The sequence below is a fragment of the Callospermophilus lateralis genome, chromosome 10, assembly GCF_048772815.1.
Source record: "Callospermophilus lateralis isolate mCalLat2 chromosome 10, mCalLat2.hap1, whole genome shotgun sequence".
Classification (NCBI taxonomy): domain Eukaryota; kingdom Metazoa; phylum Chordata; class Mammalia; order Rodentia; family Sciuridae; genus Callospermophilus; species Callospermophilus lateralis.
The window spans coordinates 78,525,525-78,533,940 of NC_135314.1; the positions used below are offsets into that span (position 1 = coordinate 78,525,525).

General features: G+C 31.7%; 1 pseudogene; it reads right to left on the bottom strand.

Annotated features, from left to right (window-relative positions):
• Window positions 1–453: 453 nt before the first annotated feature.
• Window positions 454–5,910, bottom strand: LOC143407882 (olfactory receptor 5K3-like; annotated as a pseudogene).
• Between the last annotated feature and the right edge of the window lie 2,506 nt (window positions 5,911–8,416).

The window sequence follows — 8,416 nt, forward strand, 5'->3', positions numbered from 1 at the left end:
GTTAATTATTCTGTAAAATAGGTGAGTTTATTCCTTCTGAATTCACTCTTTTCACATTCTTGGGATCTCATTTAAATAAAACTTTATTACACTAAAAATAGATTACAACAATTACTTTGTTTCTCATTCTGTTTCTCCACATTAACCTACAATTTCTGCCAGATTGTTTTTCTAAAAAAAAAATCATTACATAATTTTGCATTTAGTTTGAATGCTAGGTCAATTCACTGAGGCTTTCAACAGAATTCTCTCACTATTCCACAAGACCAATGAAAGCAATTACAGTTACCCTTATGTTTCCCTTTATTTACCCTGATAAGTAATTTGGATTAAAATTTTCCAAACAATTTTTTAATTCTAATACCTATCTTAAAATATGTAACTGAATGATCTAATGTCACATATTGTGTACAAGACATTTATTTTTCTATGTTCATCGTTTATGCAAACATTTTAATAAATTGAATCAATTTGCTGTAGATGATGGCATTTAAGAATATTATAAGTTCTCATAACTTTTTCTAGAACATTTATTAACTTCTTATTTCTTGAACTGTATATAAAAGGGCTTAAAAATGCAACTACTATTGTAAATTAATGTCACTAGTGTATCTTTACCTTCTTCTCCAAATGGTCTAATACACATGAAGTGAAAAATGTAGATATTAAGAGTGAGAAAAAGTGAGATGCACAGGTTGAAAGTGCTGTACTTCTTCCCTCCTTGGATTTCATTTAGAAAGTTGTGAAAATAATACAGAGATAAGTGATCAAGACAGTGAAAATGGTATATGTTTGGATTGGCAACAACAACAAAGAGAGAGAGAGAGAGAGAGAGAGAGAGAGAGAGAGAGAGAGAGAGGCATCAGTACAGGAGAGCCTATACAAAAGAATTTTACAAAAAAAAAATGATTAATTAGATTAGACCTGATATACATGAGCCAATATTTCAAGGGCAGAAGTAACACGGGATGGTAAAATCATCTTTCTTCCAGAATTTGCTATAAGTCTTTGGCTTTAGCATACTTTGAATACACAATTTTATATAAAAGCCTACAATTATTCAAAATATGTATAATTTTAAAAATAATTTTTTGTTAGCATTCTCTGTGTCTTATTCTTGTCTACACTATATTTAATATACAATTTTCTATTCATTCACATATTTTAGGGAAGTTTTTCAGACTTTTGTAACTAGAGGCTGATCATCAATAAATAAAATAATTTTCCCATTATATTTTAGGTTTTCTTCACTTTTAAAATATCCATAAATTTGAATATTTTGAAAATTATTTATGAATATACAAAAGTACAATTTTTGTCATTACCTATCTAAGCAATGCTTATTGATAAATTAGCTGAAAATATTTTTTGTACTTTGGAAAAGTTAGTTACTGTTTTATTTAAGAGACACTATCAGAATATAAAAGTGAAATCTCATTTCCTCTTTTTGGTTTCAAAGTATAATAATTATTCTTAATCAGAAACAACTTTACTATACACCCAAGAATTATTTTACATGGTCATTTACAGACTACCTGTATATATGATAATAAAACTGTGGTGCATTTATGCTTAGAATATCTGAATAAGCCACTTATTGTGTTGCATGATTTTTTTTCATAGTGTCTAAAATTTAGAGACAAACTTTATAAAATACAAAAGCAATGACTATATTAAGTATTTTTAAGAAATGAACATTTATGTTTATGTTATGTGATACAACATGTTATGCATTATGTTATAATACAGCATTCTTGTGCTGTATTGAATGATAAATATTTTATTATAACTACTTGGAGATATCATATTCTTCAGTATGGGGAAATTCATATTAAAAATTTGAACTTTTAAACATTGAGGAATAGATTGTTAAAACAAGGACAGTCTCTCTACTCATGGGCCAGTGTCAATAATTATGTTAGCATCAGGGCTTTCAAACATCTTTGTTTTTACCTCTAATCATGGTATTCCTTCAGTTTTTAGTATTGTGACACACATTTTCTCAGACTACATCCATCCTTAACATAGTTTTTTTTTTCTTGGTTCATTGATATTTTGGGAACCATGCCCCTCAGGCTAGGAATTTGTGCAGAATTATCCTGATGTCAATGCCAAGGAAATCCCTTAAAATCAATGGATAACTTTAATCTTGTTCCATAGGTAACATAATTATTGTCACTGTGATGAAGATGCCCAATAAGAAAAACTTAGAGGAGAAAATATTTATTTTGAGTTTTTGGTTTCAAATGTTCACTCCATAATTGGCCACCTCCATTACTCTGGGTATCAAGTGAGGTAGAACATCATGGCAGAAGGGTGTGGTAGAGGAGCATATAGCTTCAGAGTAGCAAGCAAGAGAGACAGAGAAAGGAGAAGGGTCCACAGGGAAGAGGAATCCTTCCCTGAGAGGACCCCAATGACCTACAATCTCTAGTCATGACCCAAGTGCTTACAGTTATCAAATAGTCCATTCAAACCAGGTTGAACCAATTATGTAACAGCTCTTATAATCTAATAATTTTACCTCCAAACATTTCTGCATTAGCATAGGATCTTTTGGGGAAAACTTCATATCAAAACAATACTATTCTTCCTCTGACCCTCAAAAAATCAAGCCCATGTCACAATGCAAAATACATTTAGTGCATCTCCTAGATACTGTCTTAACAGATCCAGCATTGTCCTAAGTCAAAAGTCTCACCAGAGACTCAAAGCAAACTCTTGGATGTGAACCCGTGAAACAAATCAAAAGCAAGTTTCATATAACCTACACATAATCACAGAGTAAATATTTCTATTCCAAAAGGATATGTAGGAGCAAAGAAAGAAGGGATTGGACAAAAGCAAGATCTAAACCCAGCCAGGCAAACAATCTCTATAGCTCATCTTCTAGTATATGGGGTACATGGTAGCAAAATATGATCTCCAAAGGGCATGGCCAGCCCTGCCCCTCTGACTTTGCTGGTTGAAGCCCATGTGGCCTCTCTGTTAACCTGCTTATTTCCTTGGTCAGCAGATGTTCTCTCATACTGGCATTTTTTTTTTTTTGGCATCTTTTAATCATGAGGAAATCCACTGCAACTTTGGTATAACCTTCAGACAAAATTCACCTTCACACAAAATCTCCAGACATGAACAAAATGTAAACAAGTGTTTTGCCAAGATATAACTCAAATGATCTCTGGTCCAATTCCCAACAGAATTCTCATTCCCCTCTGAAAATTCATGAGCAAAGTCTTTGGTTTTCCTCATTCATATCTCCATTCTGTGTCTTCTAATCTCACACTACAATTGTCCATTAAGCTCCATTTACAGTGTTCTAAGTCTTCTCCAGTTGTATCCTCAAATTTTTTGGATCTTCTGCCACAAATCAATATGAAAAGCTAAAGCACATGGTGTTATTAGTCACAGCAGAGACTCCAATTCTTCACACCAGTTTGTGTATTCATTTTTTCTTGCTGTGACCAAAATAATTAGAACTAATTAGAAAAAGAAAACTTGATTTTGAACTCCTTGTTTCAGAGTTTCAACCAATGTTCAGTTGGGTTCATTGGCCTGGGACCCAAGGGAGGTGAAACATCATGGTAGAATGGTGAAGCTGAGGATCACTTCTCTGCTGGTGGTGGTTGAGATGCAGAGAGAGAGAGGAAAAGAGTCTCAGGGAAGAGAAAACTTCCAGAGCGTAATCCCAGAGACTTACCTTCCACTTGCCTACAGTTACTATTGTGTTAGTCCACTAATAGTATGAAAGACCAATTAGTTTTGAGCTCTCATAATCAAATGATTTCATTCGTGAATAGTCTTGCACTAACATAGGATCTTTCGGGAAACACCTGAGATCCAAATAATAATAAAGAAGATAACACATTTCAAAAAAATTTTTTTTCCTTTTTCTTTGTCCATTTCTTTGATGGATATTTTTGTTCAGTGGCCAACAAAACAAGTAATAAAGTCAAGCAGAAAAAAATTGATTTAATAGATATTTTCAGTAATTGCATTTTCATTTTTAATTGACATATAAGCAAACTACATGAAAAAATTAAAAATTGAGAAGAATTTCATGATAAATAGCATCACTCTTAATCATGCATTATAATCATACATAGTAGTGGGATTTGTCATGCCATATTGATACAGACACATAGCATAATTTTATCATTCTTATTCCTTTGTGCCTTCCCTTTCTTTCTCCTCATTCCTCAAACAGGTCCAATTTTTCTACTTTATAAATTTCCTTTATGTTACTATTATTATTCTAATTAGCACATGATAATTATATGTATAAGTGGGATTCTTTGTGGTAGAGCATAATTTGGTAGATTTTATTCCCCTGTACTTTCCCAGGCTCTCCCATCCTTCCTCATGTTGCCTTTTCCTGTAGTGAAATAGCATCATTTTAAATTATAGGCTGTTAAATCACAGTGTACAGTTACTCTGTTAAAGAGAATTGGAAAGTAAAATTGATTTACACTAAATATGAAAATATTAATTATTAAAGAATAAATATTCTATATGAATATATGTTAAGCATAACCTCTTGAAAGAAAAATCAAAACCCAATTCAACCATACAGTTTAATGAAATGTTAATATTTTAGAACTTGGAAAATGCCTGTGATTGTAAAATTATGCTTAGGATATGAGAAATATAACAACAGTATTAAAGAGAAGCTAGTTTTTTGTATGCTGATGAGTATTCCTAGATTTGATGATTTTGTGGAAAATTGTAAAAAATTGCAATCTGACACTCATGAATAATTATTTAGTTCACTCTTGAATTATGACATTTAATTTTGAAGTATATTTGTGCACACACAATCTCTTTGGAACTAATTTGCATCTAATATCATCAATATTTTAATAATTTAGTATTCTCAGTATGAATATGTGCCATTTTCTCAATATTTGTAGGTTTAGAAAAGATGGTGTCAAGTTCCAGTAAATTTTTAAGAAGAGATGCTATATGTTATAGAAAGTTACAAAATTGACTTTTGTTTAAAAACCTTTTTATAGCATTTATTACTTCCTTGTTTCTTAGAGTATAAATAAAAGGGTTTAATAAAGGAACTATTAGAGTATAAAAAATAGCAACAGGTGTATCTTTGTCCCCTTCTTTAAATGAACTTGGTCTGGCATACACAAAGAGAAGAGAACCATAGAATATGGAAACAGAGAGAAAGTGGGATGCACAAGTAGATAGAGCTTTGCCCCTTCCTTCTTTAGATTTCATTGCAAATATAGTGAAAAGGATATAGAGGTATGAGATTACTACTATGGTAATAGTACAGATTAGACGTGACCCTGCCAAGATAAGTACCATCAATGCATTGATATAAGGGTCAACACAGGAGAGTCTATATAATGGAAGGATATCACAAAAATAGTGATTGATTTGATGAGACCCACAGAAAACCAACCTAAATAAAAGTCCTACTTCAATCATGGGATGCAGGATTCCAGCTATGTAGGCTCCCGTGGTCATCTAAATGCAGAGTTTCTTTGACATCAAGGTGTAGTACTGCAGTGGTCTGCATATGGCCACATAGCGGTCATAAGCCATTGCTGCCAGAAGAAAGGAGTCTGTTGATTCAGCAAAACAGAGAAAATAAAATTGTGTGATACATTCATAGAAGGAAATTCTTCTGCCCTGGGAAAAGAAGTTCTATAACATCTTGGGAGTGATGGCACTGGAACAGAAGGAATCCATGAGAGCCAGGTTGCCCAGGAAGATGTACATTGGTGTGTGAAGACGGCGCTCCATGTAAATCAAAGCCACCAACCCTAGATTCCCCACCATGGTGGCCAAATAGATGACAGAGAATACCACAAACAAAAAGGTCTTTAGATTTGGGTTACCTGTAAATCCCATCAGGATAAATTCAGTTGTCATTGAGTGGTTGTCTTCAGTCATCTCTGTGTTGTCTGTTGAAATAGGAATTGTTGAGATATAAGATTCTAATTGAAAGTATCTAATTTTTCTCTCTTTTTATAGCATGTAGGGAAATTTCTTCTTTATCATTCCCTGCTATTTCCATCAGACAGATCCACATACTTTTAGGGTATTTTGTTCCATTGAAGAGTCAACATCTATGACCTAATGCTGCAACTCTCAAAATTAACAGGTGTATTTTGATAAATCCAGGGAGGAGGTTTAAAGTGGAGAAGTTTATCATTCAGTATTAATGCACAATAGAATAAAATTTGGCCCAATTAATTAATTTTCCCCAATAATTTCAGTGTGAGTGTTTAAGATTATAAAATACCCTGGTTGTGGTGGCACCCACCTGTAATCCCAATGATTTGGGAGGCAGATTCCAAAAGATGGCAAGTAGGAGGCTGTGTCAACAACTTAAGAAGATCCTGTCTCAAAAATAAAAAAATAAAAATAAAAAGGACTAGGGAAGTAGCTTGGTGGCAAAGCAAATATGGATTTAGTCCCCAGTATCCAAAAAACAAAATTATAAAAATACCCAAAATAATTTTAAAATAAAGTTTCCTATAAACACATATTTTTTAAACTAAGAAACAGTTTTTATACATACTACTGGAAAAATGAATATTTTAACATATATTATACATGTTAATTAGTCTGATTTGCAAAACAGTCAGTAAGGACTAAGGAGGATACTTTCTAGAAGGAAAATTAACATCCAAAGTAAATGGTATAAATTTTCATAGATCATCCCTCTTTGATCCCTTTTCCCAAAGTTACACCCATTCATGAACACTCATTCTGTGAATTCCATTATTTTCATTGATTTATTTTTTCCAAATTCTATATTATTTCTTTTTGTCCTAAGGCACAGTTGACATGTAATGCTACTTAATCAAATTTTAACTGAGTATTCTAGACCCCACTGACCTCATTTTTAAATTGTAGAGTATATGTTCTTTGCCCAACACAATCTACAATCTTTCGTGTATTATCTAAATTTCATTACTCATTTACATGTATTTACACATTTTCTTTATTATAATAATTCCCAGACTAGTTGTAACATACTTCTATAAAAGGAGATGTACAATTTTATGGGGAGAAGGCCAAATTAAGTCCAATTGACTTAATTAGGTTTGTTATTGGTGAACAAGTATAGGTCACCTACTTTTCAGTTTCCTACTCATGATCCCTATTGACCTCTTTGCCTCTGCATGCTTAGCCTGTTAGTTTTGAGAAATTTTTCAAAATCATCATCTTAAGAAATTAAAATATATATCTTTTATCTAAATTACCTCTTTTCTATTAGAATATGATATAAATTCTTGAAAGTTTACCATAGTAGAAGTCAAGGAAATAAAAATAGATTAACCTTTATACTTCAGTTTTATCACTTGAAAAAAAAGATAAAATGCTTTACATCTTGACAGAAAATTAAAATTCAAATTTTGTCTTGCTTTTAAAGGTTATTTCCTCTTATTACTTAATGATCTGATGGGGTGTGTTGATTTACAATTCTAATCATATAAATTCTATTATCAAAATATGTTTGTATTTCTAAAGTCAAAACATTAAAAGGTTGTAGATTAGTTTTTTCTCAAATATTAAAATAAGCCAAAATATTAATGTAAGCCTGATAATAAGTTAATTAAATATAAACAGCTTTAAATGAATGTCTAAATTATTTAATATACTTTTGGGTCTAACGTTTGTATTTTGGAATTATATGTTATAATTGGAAAATCAGAAGATCATAACATTGTATATTATCCTAGTTAACAACATTGTTGAATTTTGAGAAGTTAGAGAAATAAATAAGAAATTAAAATTTAGAAATAATAAAAAATGGTAAAAAAAAGAGTAGAAAATATTTACAGTTACTGAAATTTAAATTCAGACACATCTTTACCTAGAATGCATTGAGAAGAGTTGAAATTGCCATGTTTCCTCTCAGAATTAAAGAATATATTTCTGTACATTTTTGCTAATATTTGGAATGAACCAAGGAAACTCTGAGACTATCTTTATAAGTCAGTGTTGATCATATGTCTGTACACTGCCAAGTTAAAAAGTTCCATCAAATCCTGAAGGGATTTCATTGCACTTAAAGCAGTGTAATACTGTGCAGATATTAAGTCCAAAAACATTCGAACCACTTGACATTCATTAAAGATGTCCTATGAGACAATAAGATTAAGCAAATGAGGTTTACCAAAGTCCATTTGATCCTGCTGATTTTTTATGTAACTGATGTAGTTTTTACAATTCTCTTCACCATGCTGTTCATAAAATATAAAACAGGCAGGAAATAGAACCCCTTTCTGGAGGAAGTAGAATTAATATGGTTTATAAAAATGAATAACTTTTGAGAGTAAACTGTGAGGTATGATAACTTCAATCAACGTCATCAACTTTGTATTCTGTACTTTGAATGCTCATGTCCTAAACATACTCATTGGAAATTCGATTTTATTATTTGTCC